Genomic DNA, 19,831 nt, shown 5'->3' with positions numbered 1-19,831 from the left:
GTAGGCGGATCTATGAATAACACAGGAAGCATCACTATAATGTTTGATATTAAAGACACATTCCCTATAGTTCTATGTATGCCATTCCCTCAAATTTTAATATTAAAGATGCCATCAAATCTTGGTAGCTCCCAATATGGTGCATTAAATATACATTCGATGGGATGTCAAATCTCCATAGACATCGAATCTAGTGAGGGTTGGCAAACAATGGTATGGTAGATGGACGTATGGTAACACGTGCAAGCATAGGGCCATAAGGTTTTAATTTAGGATTTAGCTTGACTATCTGCCTTGTTTGACATGTGCTCTTTTGTATTCTACAACACATTATTTCACTTAATAAGTTTTGTTAGTCCCTACCTATATATAGGTAAGGAACTAATGTTCCCAGATTAATTTTTATAGCCAAAATTATTCAATTTTAAAACTTTGGCAACATGTTTATTTTTAAATTACTTTTAATCACTATTTTTTTTTTATTAGTAGATCTTAATATTCTTAGAGTAGTATTATTTTTTCTAATTAAAAAATATGAACAAAGAACAATTTTTGGAAAGAACTATAGTTTCCAAAAAGTTCATGAATCTCTAAACAGGTGTATTATAGGAAGCAATTGACATAGAGTTTGTTGATATGAGTTGTTGAGTAAGCATATTAAAAGAATGGTTTATATTTTGGTAATGTTGGACTTGGATGACCCATTAAATGTTGGAAGCATAGTAGTAAAGGTGAAATTGGTCACAATTGAGTCTATGGTCTAGCTTGCTAGAGGTAACTTCAAATTCTTTCATAAGTTTTTTCAGAAAAAAACTTTGTTAAATTTTTGTCTCAACATTGCATGATCTATCAGAAATCTAAAAACCAAATGATAGATTTTGTCAGCTGCCTAATCAATTCTAAATTCTCTACCAAAATCAAAAAATTGTGGCTACAAAGATCACTTATAATATTCTTTTATGCAGATGAGTTTATGCTTTCATTGAGATAAATCACCTTATTTCACAAGAAACATTTTTTTATTTTCGAGAATTATTTATAACTTGGAAAGAATAAAAACTTATTTATTCTTGTGTATTCTCTATCTTTTACCTTTTTAGCATTTTGTGGCCCCTCAACCTAACATAGCTCAACAAAATGTTTCACTTTTTTTCTCTACTGGAAGTTTCACAGTCAGAAGTTCCCCTTGTTTTTAGTGCTAACCTTGAAGAAGTAACAAACATAGAGTAAGATGACAATTTTTGTACAAAAACATCCTCCAAGAAAATAGTGCAAAAGAAATTTATAATCTCTTTGAGAGCCACCACATGGAATAAATTAAATAGTTCTTGGACAAGATACCTTTAGATTCATCACCCCTATTGGCTCATGTAGCTCCCAACGAAGTTGATTCAAGCAAATCCTTAGAGGGAGGAAGATAATTATGCCAACTGTGCAACCAAAGGATTTTGGTCTTCCCAAACCAAGCTTTCAATAGGAGTTGCCTGTGAAATTAAGGCATTTCGTGGAACTGCAACATAAGCACAAAACATTGACCATGATTCTAGTGGTAGAAGTAAGGAGTACAAATACAGTTGAAAGATTCAATAAAAAACCTAAGATGAAGTAAGGAGTCCAAGCCCTCCACCATACTCAACATTTTGGCGCTTCCTAGACCTTTTTTTATTTCTACATGGTTGGTATATATTTCAAGATTATTTTGAAATCATATTATTATATGTGCAACTTTGATTAAGAAAAAAATATGATTTATTAAAATTTGAAATGTGTTTATGATAATATTGATTTATTATATTAAGTCAAGATATTAGGTAAATTTATCTTTTTTATATAGAATGATTTATAAAATTTAATACAATGACTTCATTAAGATTCATAAGATTAATGTTTTGTTGATTTTTATTTTTTGAACGAATAAAATAATGGTTGGTATTATTGACCACTTCGAAGACAACTTGACAAATATAGAGAAGTAGAATTCATACGACTATCAATAATTATTATTTTTTCCCTTTAGATTAATTTTAAATTATATAGTTTTATTATTAATTTAGATTTATTTTTGTTGACTATTTTTTATTTAAACTATTTTTAGTTATTAAAAACAATTAAGTTTTGTTATTTAATTTTAGTTTTTCTTAAATTTTAATTGGAAATAGTATTATATAATATTAAAAAAATTGAGCATTTTTTCATTGATTATGTAAAATTATATTTTTATTTTTATTTTTTTATAACTATTTGTGAATATCATATATTTTTATAATTACCTCTTGCATAAAACCTCTTTGTATGAACATAGTTTATAATTTGGACTCAAGCTCTTCTATAGCTTTTGTTCCTTATACCTAGTCAAGTCACTTCATTTCTAAACAACAGTGAAAATATAGCTATCTTTTTTAGTCCACAGTAGTAGAATTTGATGGCCACCCTTACCTGTCATCTTGTTTTTTTTATGATAGTGTGTTCATATTAATGTGTTATATTGATCTCCAAAAATTAATATAATATATGTAAAAGTTAGTAATAATTACAAAAATCTTATATAAGTTTCTAAATTCATACATTCTAAAAATAATATTAATTTCTAGAAAGTAATTATAATTCAACAATATATCTAAGTTTATATTTTTCATACTAATATTTCTAATGGGTGATACAATTTTATATAGTATATTTAAAAAATATTTGTATAATAAAATTTGATGGTTTATTTATAACTTAAGTATCATATTGAGGGTTTTAAAAAATTTAACATGTCAATCAATAGGGTCCCACAAATTTTGCCTCAAACATAGAAAAATGGTCACCCATTAAATTATAGGCCTGCACAGTACTGTGATATCACATGGAAAAGTTATCTTCCACATCAAATTCCAAGCTTGCACAATACTGTGATATCACATGCAAAATTATCTTCCACATCAAGGCACCTCTACCTATCCCATCATTATGTGTTTCTTCCATGTGGTTTCCTCTGCAAATACCACTCAATCTACACCACAAATACATGTGCTTTCACCATTTTTCGTACCCTCTTCTCTTACCCAAAGAGTGCTTTCTCTACCACAATGCCAATCCTAGCTTTATCTAGCTCTAATATGTATCATACTTCCTAGCCTACATACTTGGCCCTTCACCTTCCCAATGCTAAGCCTCTTTCACTCCTCTTCACTCTAACTTGATTTCACAGTGTCTACTAGTTCTACGATTGGAAGAAAAGTAAGTGCTGACAGCATGGACACTTTTAATGAGTTTGCACCATCTGCATCTTCTTCTACTCAAAACTCATGAAAAGGCCTTCCTACCAAGGTAAAAGCACAAACATGTGTCATCACCTTCAATGACATAAAATTGGTATTATTATTTTGAATTTAGAAATGAAGTAAACTAATAAAATTTGTAGAAATGGATGAATTTTAGGATTATAATTTTTAATAATTATTTGGAATAAGAATTGATATAGTTTTCCAATTTTTATAGATAATTTTTTTGGTGCTGAAAAATGCTAAAAATTAGGGGTCTAGTTCCCACCACAAAACTATATACAAATAAATGTATTTCCCTTTGATCCTAGACTATTTTATAGATAACATATATATCTAGAACAATCAACAATAAAAATTGGCTTTAGAACTATATTTTCTCTTTTATAAGGATTGAAATTTTAACTTGCATGAAATCGATAGTTTTCATCTCCCACCACATTTTTCAAAACAAATCTATTCTAACCAGAAGAAAAATTATATGTTCTAGAAGAGAACTCTCTCCTCTAGAACATCATATAATTTTTTAAAGATTTTTTTTGTATGGTTTAATATTTTTTCTTTCTCAAAACACACATCTTTTTTAATGTTAAAATACGTGGATGTAGAATTTTTCAATTTCAATATACTAAATCTAATTAAAACACTATAAACTCTACATGAGAATATTCTTGGCTTTAAGCTCTATAAAATGGTATTTATATGTTATTAAGAAAAATATCATAAAAAATATTAATAATTATTGAAACGCCACTCTTTTGAAATAATTTTATTTCTTTAGTAATTGGATGCAAACTAGTATAAAACATGCACTTAATAGACATTTCCAATTGGAAAAGTGTGAGACCATATATAACTTACCTAGAATGAATTTATCTAGACCATATGTTTTAAAAAATGTTAAATTTTAGATAGAAATTCTCAAATCCAGTCATTCTGATAAGTCAGCCTAAAAGGTGACACAACTTTGTACGTTTATCCACCAAGTTTCCGTTACTTATCGTGAGCCAGACATCAAATCCACTATGCTAATGCTCTCTATCACATGCTCACTCAAAGGAAAATCTTGGTGTTTTTTTGGATAAAATAGAGTTAGAATATGGTGATTTCTTCCCTCAAACATTAGTGACAACAATGACTAGCACTTTAGTCCATATAGCTATCTATCTATCACTCACTCTGACATCTTCCCATTTTGTGGCCCACTTAATAGATCTGGTCCCACAAGTCCAGTGACATCCTATTGCTTCCTCACTATGGCTAAAGCTTGAGCAACTTTAGAAAATGTGCATATGCCAATCGTTGATCTGGGAAGATCTGACATTTGTGAATGTTTGAATCCCATGATTAACCTTATCTATCATAGCTTTGGATGCCGTAACAACTTAATTTTTGATCTCATGATCATAGTTATCTTCTTTTTCATGGTGATAGCATGATCAACCCTTGTCATAGCATTGAAACTCCACCATAACCACAACAACCCTGCCAATCTTATGATCTTATGATTATCAATCCTTCATAGCATCAGACATGTCTCTTTTCTACCTCACAATCTTACAATCGCAACACCCATCATAAGATCAAAAACCTTTTACAATCTTAATGGGATCACACGTCCCTCTGATGCTACACTAACTAATTATTATAACATCAAGAGAACCAAAAATCAACTTCATGATCTTTCATCACATCGTGAGGTCAAAACTCTCAACCTACCATAACATTGTAGACATCATTGCTACAGTAGTCTATTCAACTTTCAAAACTTACGATCACACAACAAGGGGCCATCGTAAGATCACAATCCTTAAAACACATGCCTGTGATGCTGAGACAAGAGGAGATTGTGAGATTAGGAGGCCCAAAAACATACATTGGCAATACCATGACAAGAGAAGATCATAAGATCAGGAGGCATATCATTTGACTTTACATTGACCCACTAGCACATGCTTCATAACATCGAAGGAAAGACATTGACGACCTATGACTGGATGATAAAACCCTCAATGGTAAGATCATAACTCAAGATGAAAATATGAAAAATAACATACAGTCCAAATATGACGCAAAAAAACTAGGGTTTAGCAAGTTTTGATAATCTGAGCAATCTTGACACCATGAAAGGTATCTCTGTTTGTATTTTGATGATGGTGTCAAAAAAATTAAGGGGGGTAGGGTGGGGGGCTAAAATAGCCAACATTTCTGGCGACTGAGACGGGATGCTTGCCTACTAAGCATGGACCAGTGGCCTTAAAAATTCCATTGGACTATAAAGTCACCAAAAATAATGAACTTTACATTATGTCCAGAACCCCACAAAATTATGTCTTTGCCCCTCTGCAACTACAAAACTTCAAAACTTTGCTATCTCTTTGCAAAGAAATCTTGTGCCCGTGCACTTATTGATTACAAGGGGAAAAACACCTACTCTAATATATAACTAAATTTATATAGAAAATAAATCAAACAAAGCTGTTGACTAGCTTGTTGAAGTAGCTTCCCTTCTTTTTAACTTTGGAATGCTTGACATGTTCAAACATCATCCTCTCACCATTACATGGCTTATTGCAATACCACACTCCACCAGAATTTGACACAAGAGGTGGCTCAACTTTTTATTCATATCTCTCACCTAGATTAAATAAATCATCTTTTATATCTTTGAAGAGAAAAATGTCATCGTCAAATCCTTGAGAGAACCATATTTCCTCCAGTTGCTCTGTCTATTCCTATTGCTTGAAGAATTCAGATAGTGTTGACTTGGGTAGGACCTCTCCATTTTTAGTTGCAAAGGTAGGGAGCTCATTGGAATGAACATTTTCCATCTCATCCTTTTCATGAACTAACATAATCTTCTACCCCTACTACTTCTTCATTCCTTGGATCAAATTTGGCATGACAACATCTTGTTCATGGATGACATAGACCTCTAGTTTAACTTCATTTACATTCTTGAATGGATCCAAATAGTCTTGCCTCCTATCAAACAGAGTACCATTCATGTTTGCGGGGTCAACCATGTAAGGCTTAGCATAATAATATTAAATGCCTCTACCATAATGAAGGTCTTTGTGCCATTTCTAGTTCTAAAGGATATTTGGGACCAATCAATAGCAATACCGCCACCACTAATCTTAGCAACGAAATCCCTAGATAAGAAAATGGCAAAGTGGGTAGGGAGATCTATAATAGTTATATCCTGCAACATAGTGTAGCCAAGACATGCATGTAGGGTCACTCTTAAATCTTTGAATACCCCTACTTTTCTACAAGGACTGTCATCCAATTGAGCAATCCTATTAGTCATAGGCTCATACTTTATACCTAGCTAACCAATAATCCTCTTAGGAATGACTGAGGTAATGACACTAGAGTCTATCATGCAATTATGAACATTTTATCTCCTATCATTAAAGAGATATAAAAGGGAGGAGACATCATTTTCTTACTTTGGTTGTTTTCTTGGTTGGGTTGTGTATGGATGGCTGAATTTGAAGATTCACCCTTTGTTGAGATAGGAGTAGTCTTAGACTCTTCTTCCTTCTTTTAACTTTGTCCTTTGCTCTAGTTTTTCACTGGTGTAGTTGCCCCATTTTCTATTCATGGTTCCATGGCATGCATATTTGTAACACTGTTGTTCTTCTAACCTCTACCACCGAAATCCTCTCTACCAAAGATGGCATAAGAATCATCACCTTGCATTTGAGCTTGATATCCAACATTGGAGTGATTTATATCATACTGGTGTCCTAAAGTTGTTGGTTCTTCTTGTACAATCAAGGCTCGAGAAAATGCATCTTGATCATTGGATTGATAATCATACGTGTATCCTTGTTGTTCTTGAGCGAGGTTATTCTGATGAACAATTGCTCTTGACTAATTTGGGGCTGCATAGGGAACACCATGGAGGTCTTAGCTAGTGAAATCAAGTAGACTTTTGAGAGTGGATAATGAAATATCATGCCTTTGGGGAAAGACAAGAGGACTCCCACCATTAAAGGTGGAAAAAGTATGCACTCTAGGTAGGGCCATGTGAAAAAGTGATCTATTGAAATGGATACATGGTAGCCTAGGTTGTGACCTATCAACAAGAGGAGTAGAAAGAGATCTTGCAAGTGTATGTGCTACTACCGAACTCCTAACTGGCGATAGAGAGAGCCTATTTCTTCTTCTTCTAGGGTTTGAAAATGAAAGTTTATTATATTGAAAAATACCTCTAGAAGATACCCTTGTTTGAGCTTTGGGCATGAATCACAACTTTTCTTTGGAAACCAAGATGTAGAGTTGGACTAGAGTCGCCAAGTGCTTGAAAGTGATCCTCTTGAAGCCCTAAAATGCTAAGAGAAACACTATCTCTTTAGCATGTATTTAAAATTCTTTTCTTTGACACCAATGAACTAGTAGACTTAGAAATGCTTCAATTATGAGTCCCATCGGGCATGCCAAAAAATGTTGACACAAAAGTTTTCACCCTTGTATGTAAAGGTTTTGCCTAAAGGAAACCTCATGTAACATGGAAATAATCTTGAAAGTGTGGGACTTTACAAATAGTGATTGAGTCTCCAAAGAAGACCGACTTCCTTACTATTAGGGTGCACCTAACTATTTCTTGAGAGGAAAAGGGAGAAGGAATGCATGAAAGAAAACTACCTATTCTGATCTAGAGGGGGTGATACACCAAATAGTATTGTTCAATCTTATCCCTTCCCAAGGAAGCACAATTCATCAATATAATCCTTAGATACAAATATTATATCTTAGCTTTGACTCAACAATCATGCACAAATTAGAGATCAATGGAATGGTACATAAGGAAGAGACTTCACTCAATATCATTCAAAGATAAATAGACACAACATATAACTAAAGAATGAAAGCAATATATCAATATAAGGAAAACGATGTTGCACGATAAACTAATGGGAGAAGGAGATACAATTCAGAATTATATTCATTCTTCAGCAAAAGGGAAATTACAGTAACAAAGCATAGAATACTATTGCTATAGAATCAGAGAAAAGATCAACCCCTGAAGGGCTTACAAACTTTCTTTTATAGTTCAAGCATAACTAAGATAACTTTAACTAGAAGCCAAAGCCAACTACTGCCATTAAGGTCACAGAGAACAATCACTACAAATCTAGGGAAGATCTGATTAGGGTACATATCTAGATGCAGGAAATATGATCTTTGCGAGCCTTGAGAAGATAGAAATGACAACCATTATTACTGATTGGGTAAATGAATGAACCAAGTGACAGGAGGAATGGAACTGCATTGAATAACATTAAGAACATTTGAAAGAGGTTGCTAGTGATCAAAAGGATTGTATTTTCCATTAAAGTGTTGCTTCTTTGTTCTCAACATGCCAAGTCACTAAATCAAATGGAATTGACCTTTAAACCTCATCACATGGCCCTATGACCTTGAAGTATTTTGCCACCCTACCTAGCCATCCTTCTTTTATGTTTACCTACTAACTGCCTCAGATCATGGCTTCACAACCTGAAATCACCTTGGCCCCTTAACCTCTGTGACCCTATGACAATTTGAAACTAATAATTCACACCATCACTGCAATATTCCTAGCTAACATCAAATGATTGTGATCTTGCAAAGACTACCCTAGTGACTACTTGATGCCCCACCACAACATCACAACATATTTCCTTAATCGTAGCTTGGATTCTGTGAGGTTGCACAAATACCTTTTACCATTGATTAGTCCAGTAGAATTGCCAGCTAATCCTTACCATTAACTGCTACAAATGAGTGAAACCATTAGACTAACCACCATCACACCATCACAACTTAAATTCTCAACCTTAATATTAACTCTATAATGATGTGCTCCATATGTATCACTACCTCACGAATTTAGCCAAGGTTTGCTTTTGACTCTATGTGAACATGCGAACAATAGGGATCACCACTTTGTAACTCTGTCCATGGTTAGGTGACAACTATGTGCGATTATGCGAAGGCACTGAATTTGACTAGAGTTTTTCATTGTCATAGTATCACAACTTAAACTTTTAACCTTAACTCTATGATGATGCAAAAAGGAACTCAAAAGATTGGGCTTAGTTGGATATGTGTCCAAAGATCATATCTCGTAATGGCTAAAGTTTGGGCAATTTGAAAATGTGGGAATATGCAAGACATTGATTTTAACGGTTGCAATATAACTAAGTTCCTTTGGCATAGTCAGCACCCTTGATCAATCAGGCATTGCCTCTCTGTCACCCACTCTAACATATTCTCATTTTGCAGTGCACATACTAGATCTGGCCCCATAAGTCCAAAGGATACCCTGTCACTTCCTCGCTATGGCTAAATCTTGAGCAACTTCAGAAAGTGTACATATGCCAATCATTGATCTAGGAAGATCTAATAGTTGTGAGAGACATAGGCCTACATTTAACCTTATCTATTGTAGCCTCATATGCCCTAGCAACTTGCTTTATGATCTCGCAATTGTAGTTATTTCAGATAAGTTCAAAAAGGGAAAGGAAAATATGCCCAAGCCTTTGGAAAGAACGAGCGGAAGAGGAGATACATCCGAGAGAAACTGGAGGAGTGGAAGAAGGCACACTACATCATCTCATTTTACAATGGCCAGATCATCCGAATTGAAGAGTTAGTAAAACACATTTGAACTCTATATCCTTTTAAAAAATAAACTTGTTTTATCTCATTTATATGTAATGTGGCATGGGTTAATAATCTGATGGTAATTTCATTTTTGATGTGTTGATTCGATCAATGATGTAAATGACCATCTGGAGGATATTGTGAATTCTATATTGAATAAAATGAATATGCCATTAACTGTTGTAGATTATCCAATATGTATGGATGAAATGGTGAGATATTTTCAAGTAAGCACAAACAATTTAAGGAGGATGTTTAGGGTATATAGGTTTTTAGAATTTGGGCCATGGGTAGCTTTGGCAAGACCACTCTTACAAAGGAATTATACAATATAATTTCTTCTTCAGGTTGGATGCAAATCTAGTTTTGTGTATGATGTTCGACACACTTCAACTAATGCACTATTGTTTGAGAAGTAAAAAAAATCCTCAATGAATTTCGTGTTTAGGATTTAAAATTTTATAGTATTAAGGAAGGTAAGGGAAATATTTCTTGCTATGTCATTGCCCACAATGTAGGCTAACTCATTGAAGTATTGAAGTGGTTGCCTCTTATAAACTTTCACATTCTTGAAATCTTTTCGCTACATGTTGGCATAATTAATGAATTAGTTTTTGAATAAATACTATATAAGATAGCTTATATTTTAAATCATAAAAAATTAAAATAGCATATTACCTTGAGAAGCTCATCCCAGACACTTTCATTGACATCCATATGTTGAGTGTCCTCACTCCATGCGAACCCACTTATATTTTTTAATTCTTTCATAACTCTATAGCCAAGCTTCCATGTTTTTAGCTTATTTTTGAAATTATCTTTTGATAGATGAAGGTTCAATTCTACATTTAACTTCCTTTTGATAGTAGTCCACGCTTCTTTTCTAAATCCCCCTCTCCTTATCTACCAAGGTAGACTTTCTCTTGCAATAATTCTAGATGTTTGTGTTCCATTTCCTATGTTCACAATACCTTCCTTAAACAAGGAGGTACATGGGTTGTACAAATTTCTCCATCCATGCTATTGAACAAAATTATAACTTGGAATAATGAGTCAAAATTGCATTAAAAAACTACAATCTCATTAAACAATATTTTACTCAGTGATAAACTGCATACTTTTGTTATACTCAACCAAAGATGTATGAATAGGAAGAGGATGACAAAGAGATGAAACAAACACTTAGACAAGAATTTTGGGAGACTGCAAAGAAGCTAGAAGATATTCTTATAGAGAAGACAACATATCAAACATTGTACTTCATTATTAAACAATGTAATGTACAAAAACATTGTTGGTACCTTACAACAAAAAGAGTAAGTCAAAATCATAAGAGGAACAATGCATAGCAAGAAATCCTGTTAATAATTTCATTGTAAAGTTCAGTATTTGTCCATTGAAGACAACAAGGTAGAATTAGATGAAGGTCCTGTAAATAAAGAAAACATGATCCAAGTATTTTGGGTGAAAACATATAATGAACCTGGTTGAGCACTAGAAAAAAAAATATGCCAAAGGATGATGAGAATCATTCCCTATACCCAAGTAATGAAACCCATAGCGGCTATTGTTTAAGCTATTATCAACTCTGTTTGATGTGGGCTATGATGATATGTTTTCTACACATATGCTATCTATTTTATTGACCTATATTGTCTTTTTAGACAATGAACTCAATTTCTTATTAAGGAAACATACGATATTAAGATTAATCAAGCATTCTACAACAAATCCAACCATAAAGATCTATGAAATCATATTAAGATCGGTCAAGCATTCTACAAAAAAACCAAGAATACAAGAAAGAGAGTAACTTTTATGAGCTTGTAATGATGCTTTAGTTTTCAAAGAGAAGAGGCGATATAAACTATGCAACAAACAAGGTTCATGATTAGCAATATAAACTATACAACAAACAAGGTTCTAATTTAGATTGCAATGTCAAGTAGATTTATTAGACAATAATCTTTCAAGCAGCTAAGGAAAGGTCATTTTATGGTTTCATAATATTAGTCATGTGTTATTGGGTTTACATATTGTACATACCCTACTCCCTAAAAGGATTTGAATTAATGATATTTTCTTTTTTGTAACTTTATATAGAAAAAAAGTTTCAAGAGAGATTCAGCCTCTTTAAAAAAAATTTAAAAAATATGATCATTATTATACTTTGAATATGAAAATAGCCACATTTTTAAACCTATTTCATCACTACAAATCATTATTTGTCCTCGGTACTACCAATAGGCTATGAATTTGAAAACAAGAATGCTGCTTACATTGCAATACAAGTCATCAAATTGGAATAAAATGAAGTGAAATGGATGAATCTGCATGCTCTAAAATAGTGTGTTCTAAATTTAATTATAAAGGTGAAGTCTCCAATGGCTCATTTGGCAATCAGTTATATCTAGTTCATGTAGCAATGCTTGATCTAAAGTGTTCACTAGCAAAATGCAATGTTCATGTTTTTTTTTGACAAAACTATGCACGAGATTTGTAGTCTTCCCACATTCTTTGTGCTATCTCATCTCAAAATTTTCCCCAATCATCTCTATCTCACTGAGTCATTCCATACATCTCAAGTATTGGTACATTTATCGCATTGCAATCATCATCCTCTTCAATTTCAATTTCAAGTGAAACACCATCCTCTATTGTAATGTAGTTGTGTAGAATGCAACATGCTAAAATAATCCTAGGTTGTGTCATGATTTAATAAGATGTTGTATGCCTCAAGATAGGAAAACACTACTTCAAAATCCCAAATGTACACTCAATTATATTCCTAAGCAAGGAGTGTCAGTGGTTATATAACCCCTGTGGAGTTTTTATTGGGTTCGCTCTTGAAAACTCCTTCAAGTGATAATGTGTAGACCGAAAAGGGGTGCAAAATCCTGGTACATTTAGATATCCAGCATCCACTAAATACAATTTTCCTACAAAAATGCACAAGTTGGGTTACTTTGATAATCATTACCTCATTTATCATAAATGTGACTTTATAACCATTTGCAAGATGACTCGACATATCAAGAGGAACTACTAGCAAATATGATCTCAAGAGAGCTAAAGCAAGAACACGACTATCTACTATAGATCCTTCCCAACTAGCAAGAATGTGTTGAAACTTATAATCAAATGAACACACCCAAAACATTTTGTGACAAGTGACCTTTTCTATCATCATATTTAGCTTGTATATCCACATCGATAGTAACTAGTATGTGGGATCCATCAATTGCTCCAATACAATCCTATAATAACCACTAGGATGTTCAAATGTGCAACAATATGATTAAATGTAAAACAAACAAATATGTGGCACTAGGAAATTTACCTTGAAATATGGATCAAAACGATCCTTCCCAACAATCTTTGTAGGAGTGTCAGGACCAGGGGGTACTAGATAATCAACATGGAGACTTAAGATACCCTTCAACACCCTATGAAGATATTGATTGTCTCTCATGAGTGACCAAAGTTGTGAGATATCTTACGATTCCTCAAATTGTGGCCAAGGGTATGGAGTAGCATCACTAGTTGTTCCTCTACCACTATGTTTAGTGTATCTTCAATGCTTCCTTTTTTCCTTAGAATATTGGCTAGTTTAAAGGAAGCTCCTTTGCTCATATGAATTTGATCATGACAATCTGTCTCATTGGAGTGATAAAAAGGAATTTCATCTCTTTGGCGCTTACCCCTTTCTCTTCACCTTCTTGTAAATATTTTGCTATGACTTGCAAGGTAGGCAAGAATAGCATCAATAACACAAATAAGCCTAGTCTTCCTAACAATGACTACGTGGATTCTTATATCCTTAATAGGATCCATCAATAACTTGAAAATAAGTAACAAATGATACTAGAATGAAGGTGACACATTGACTTGTTGCTTCTTGGAAGAATGAAGAAGGTTATTTCTTGGATGGATGAATGGCAAAAGATTCCTTATATATCGCCCTCTGAGGATACATCTAATCTTGACCCAAGGGTTGCTTGATGGAGAAGAGGTTATACATAAATGAGCAAAAGCAAAAAAGAATATAGAAATAACCAAAAAAAAATCCAATATTGAATCCTTAGGACTATTAGGACTATGAAAAGAAACTAAGTAGATGTCATATATGAAGTGTCATTGACCGTAAAATAAAACTATGACAAGAAACTGAATAGATGTCATAAATGAAGTGTCATTAGTTAAGTTAATCATACAATCAATACTACTAAGTTCAGCTATATAGATTTAAAACAATGAAGTTCATTTTCTGATAAAAGAATATTAGCAGTTTTCAATAAGAATTTTTTTTTTAGGGTTATAAAAGAAAAATTGTTAGGTTATTTCGTTATCTTCATCTAATTCAATAGTTTGAGTACCATAATCATCACAACACACTGATAGCTGATTAATTTTATGGATGGCTTAAACATCACATACTAAGCTTCATTCCAAGACTATTACAGATCATTTAGATTAGTAGCTATTGTAGGATCTGCCTTATCACACTACAAATAGAACCCTTACATCTTCGTCTAACCAACAATGTAGTCTACTTAATTTGCAATTTTTTTTCTCTTTAGCCCCTGGAATACATTACAATATTCTATACATCACAATATTCTAAAATCTCAATAGAAACTTTCATGTTTGCCTACACATCTCTACTGAAATCAACATAATTTTCTCTCCTTCAGAGTGTATTAAATATTTCACTTTCATTAATAGTCACCTTACTATAAATAGCAACCTTCCCTTTCTCTGGAATCAATAGCACTGAAACAAAAGAAAAGAATACATCTCACAGATGAATTATGTATTACTTCATAATTGTTTGAGCCAAATTCCCTTTTTACAGAGAATTCAATGTTTCAATCAATACTTTTTTGGACCCACAAGATTGACAATATCAATTGACTAGGTGAAATCTTGACTTTGGATTCTTCTCTCATAAAACTCTTAGAAAAATAGTAACGAAAGTAAGACTTGAAATTTTTTGCAAGACTAGGAAAAATAGTTAGAAGAAAGAAGTATTTATGTGAAATATTTAATGAAGCATGGATGATAAAAAGCAACCTATATATAGGCCAGTATCTCATGGAGGTAAAAGATTTTTATTGCACATTTGATGACTAACTTGCATTGCTTCAGTGTGAAACAAGGAGGGAGACTATGGGAAGAGAGTTTAATTAATACACACAAGAGCAATGGAAACAGAAAAGCACTTTATTTTAGATTGTAAAGCACAAAATGACATTAGGATCACCTATAAAGCTACTTTAATATCACTTTATTTCAATATTTATTTAGCAAAGATTGGGTGGAGAAAATGGAAGAGCTCATTACTAAACTAAATTGCAAAAGGTTGGCACTTTAGAATGCTACAATGAAAGGGTTTGTTGTCCTATAGGCTATCCTTAACCTTATGGACATTAAAATTCTTCTATTCTATTCTAAGCTTATGCGGTCAGAGGTGAAGCAAAATCACTAACTCATCACTTCAACATTTGCTTTTGGTATAAAATTATATTTCTCTACCTGAAATTTTTCTACGTCTTTGTATGTTTGCCCCTTGCCTAGCTAGTTTATACAAACTTTTTTAAGTTGAAGAATGCATAGTAGGCCATAGCAAGAAGAGATCATTAAAAAACAAATAATACTAAACCAGATGAGAAAAGTAGAAACAAGTTAAATACAAAAAAGTTGAATACAAAAAAGTTGAATCGATCGCATGATACACCCACCAAGCAACTCTTAGGTTACACCAATTCTTGTTAGTTTTCATTAGCCTGCACATGGAAGCATCTCATGGGTTCCAAATCTCAATTATTGCAACTACAACATTTTGGTGAAAAAAACAAACCTTCAATCTTGTTATATGTTTTCAACACAACACATGCTACAAAAGCATTTTGGAACTAAGAGGGCCATCTTTTTAGATATTGAAAAGAATGCCAACATTCAATTATTGGCAAAATCTAAATAGAAATATGTTCTCTGACTCTTCAAAAAGAGAGTTACATTTATGACCTAGTTTAACCATATCATGTAAACAACATGTTGGGTAAGTGCACCAAGTTGTGGTGCCAAAAAGGTGACATGTTTTTTTTTTTTTTTTCCAATTTTCAATAGTGTGTACATGTTATGGCTTGGGTAACTCGAGCCATAGTGCGTATGTGCTATAGCGTGTACACACTTTTTAAAAAGAAAAAATATTATAAATGGGCTGCATACCAGCAACCCATTCATTTTAACTCATTTTTTCTACTTCTCGTTGCAGCGCGTACATGGATTGCAACAAGACAAGTTTTTCACCACCTGCCTTGCCAATATGCCTCCTCGCCCTCAAATTTCAAGATCATGAACACGCTGTATGTTATCTAACTTTCTTTTTGCATTGTTTGATATGTTTTTTATATTATTTTGTAAGTTTTTTACACTTTTTCTTTAAATTTGTTTATTTATTTAGATTTCAATTGATTTCTTATCAGGAAATGTCAATAATGAACCAGCAAATCCCCAAGAAGCTCAAAACCAAAACCCTCAACAAGATCAAAACAAAAACTCTCAAGAAACTCAAAACCAAAACCCTCCATAAGAAGAACAACAAATTCCATAGCCTGAACCAATCGCAAGACCTCCTCTTGGCACACAAGAAAATATAATAAATGAAATAGAAAGAGGTAAAACTGCATTAGAAAGACTCATTGGTTGGTTGAAAGAATGTGGACAAACCAATCCAATGAGAGCTCAATTAGCATCGTCCCTCGAATCCATTAAGACCCACATAGCTTTTTTTAGTGGTTAGTTAGATGTTTGATAGGTTAAGAGGGATGAACAAAAAAGATATTATGCAAATAAATTATCATATCAAGATGTTAAAAAAAAAAGATATACCAAAAGGTACAATATGTGTATAATTTAGAAAACCTGGTCAACAAAATATTGTTAGAGAGAGTACTAAATGGTTCCCCATCCATTGGTGCATACATGATGCTATTAAAAATAATTTTTAGGATAGATGGTGGATGCTTTTTGATGCCCCTCCTTGCAACAATCACAAGGTCCCCACGTATTTCTTAAAGAAATTGTATTATGATTTTGTCCTTGGGGAGATCCCCAATTATTTTGATATATTAGACTCCTAGGGTGGAGGTGGGGGATCATCATTTGAGAGGTCGGGGGCACGTTGTGACCCTAATGTAGTTAGGTCATCTGTGGTCAAGCCATAGGGTGAGCATGTGACTATTCCTTCAGTTGTGAAGGAACATGTAGAGGCCAATGCTCTAGGGACTATTAATGCTTTGACATAAACCCTCATTTATTACATGAGTCCATTAGTTGAGAAGGAGCCCTCTGTGCGTCATGGTCACATGTACACATCATGCGGATCCTTATGCACATTTGGCACTCATGCTAGAGATGGTGTGGATGATGGGTTTGTCACTTATTAGTTCCTGAATGAGACATTTGGCATTGACACACAAGTAAATTACAATTACAATTTACTAATTTGATCACATTTCATATGTATAGTGAATGATTAATTAATTAGCATCTATTGACATTGTTCAAAATTCAGGGTCAAAGTGTTGGCAGGCCTAGTAGCGATCCCCTAGCCCCATTTTTCGTCCCATCGACAAATCTAGAGGTATGTATTGATTTAATCATTTAAATTAATACATATATTTATTAAGTAATCATATTAAGCATTTACAAAAAGAATTATGCATGTGCATTAGTTCTCTACAGGACTGTCGACATTCACTACAGACTCGAAGCGTAAACGTGATACAAGCTTCGTAGAGGTACATTTGTTTCATGTTAATTTAATTCATTTGATTATATTTGTTTCATGTTTCATGTTTCATGTTACATGTAACATGTATTGTATGACATGCGGCTCTTGACATCAAAGACTTCTCATCTCCAATAGTCTATTGATCATGGAGTGGCTGTAGCTATGGTTAGTTCACAACCATTGACTGAGGTATAAAAGAATTTTCTTGGTTTTAGTTGTTTTTTATAATAGTTAATATCGAAATTTCTAATGTTATTTATAAGTGATTATATTGATTGAATTGTTGTAGGGTTTTGTTACACCTGATCGCCTACAAGTCTTCGAGGTGGACTTGCAGAGTGACTATTTGATGGTGGTAAGAAAATAATTAATTTTATGTGTACATATATTTGATTTCAATGTATAATAATCATTGATTCAGATCTACTTTGTTTGTATTAGCTCAAGTTAGAGAAGAGCTTCAACAAGAGAAAAAACGAGTGTGTGAGGAAGACCCCATCATTGCCATTGTCTCCCTCTACACAATGACCAAAGACCTTGAGAGATTTGTTTCCTTCCCCTCATGGGAAGGAGAAGATATAGTTGATAGACATGTACATGTATAGGCATCAACAGACATATATGTTGGATTTTATGTCAATGGACATATTCGATATACATTTGATGTATATATGTTATTTTATATTTGATGTATGACATTTATTTGATGCATGACATTATTAGACTTATGACATTATTGGTTATCATTTTATATTATATGTTTGTTCATGTATGACATTAAATTCAATACCTAATCAATTAAAAACTTTGATAGAATATTGATTAACAATAAACTTTATCACTATTTAAGCATAAGTTTATCATTTCCAATATGTCATCGTCATATGATTTATGATCTTGTTCATGTTTAAAGTTTTCCTTCTCTGTCATTTGTTTATCAAGCTTAATTCAATACCTAATCATTTGTTTATCCCCCCCTCTCTCTCTCCCTCTCCCTCTCCCTCTTCCATTGCCTACTCTCTCTCCCCCATCCCCTACTCTCTCTCTTTCACAGACACACACTCTCATCCTCCCCCTCTCTCTCCTCTCCCACCCCCTACTCTCTAGATTTTTCACACACACTCCCATCCCCCCTCTGTCTCCCTCTCCCACTCCCTCTTGCACCACCTACTCTCTCGCTCTCCCTCTCTACTTTCTCTCTCCCATTCCCTACCCTCACTCTCTCTCTTCCATCCCCTACACTCTCTCACATCTCCTACTCTCACTCTATCTCTCTCTCTCTCTCTCCCATCCTGTATGATCTCTCTCTGCCACCCCCTACTATCTCACTCACACTCTCACACTCTCTTCCATCCCCTACTCTATCTCTCTTACACACATTCCCATTCCCCCCCTCTCTCTCTCTCATCCCCTACTCTTTCTCTCTTACACACACTCCCATTCCCCCTCTCTCTCCCTCCCACTCCCTCTCCCACTGCCTACTCTCTCTCTCTCTCTCTCTCTCTCTCTCCCTCTCTCTCTCTCTCCCTCTCTACTCTCTCTCTCGCATCCCCTACTCTCTCTCTCTCTCTCTCTCTCTCTCTCTCTCTCTCTCCCATCCACTACTCTCTTACACACACTCCCATCCCCCCTCTCCCTCTCCCTCTCCCATTGCCTACTCTCTCTCTCCCATCCCCTACTCTCTCTCTATCTCTCTCCCCTCTCCCATTCCCTACTCTCTCTTTCACACAGACCCATCCCCCCTCTCTCCTCTCCCATCCCCTACTCTGTCTCTTACTGGCTCTCCCTCTCCCACTCTATCTCCCACTGCCTACTCTCTCTCTCTCTCTCTCTCTCTCTCTCTCTCTCTCTCCCTCCCACCCCCTACTCTCTCTCACATTTTCACTCTCTTCCATCCTCTACTCTCTCTCTCTCTCTCTCTCACACACACACACACACACACACATTTCCATCCCCCCTCTCCCTCTCCCATTACCTACTCTCTCTCTCCCCTCTCTCCCATTCCCTACTCTCTCTCTTTCACACAGATGAACTCCCATCCTCCTCTCTCTCGCTCTCCCTCTTCCACTCCATCTCCCACCGCCTACTCTCTCTCTCCCCCATCCCC

The sequence above is a fragment of the Cupressus sempervirens genome, chromosome 7 (assembly GCF_028749045.1).
Source record: "Cupressus sempervirens isolate cs-2001-9-10 chromosome 7, ASM2874904v1, whole genome shotgun sequence".
NCBI classification, from domain to species: domain Eukaryota; kingdom Viridiplantae; phylum Streptophyta; class Pinopsida; order Cupressales; family Cupressaceae; genus Cupressus; species Cupressus sempervirens.
Note: the sequence above shows the minus strand (reverse complement) of the source record.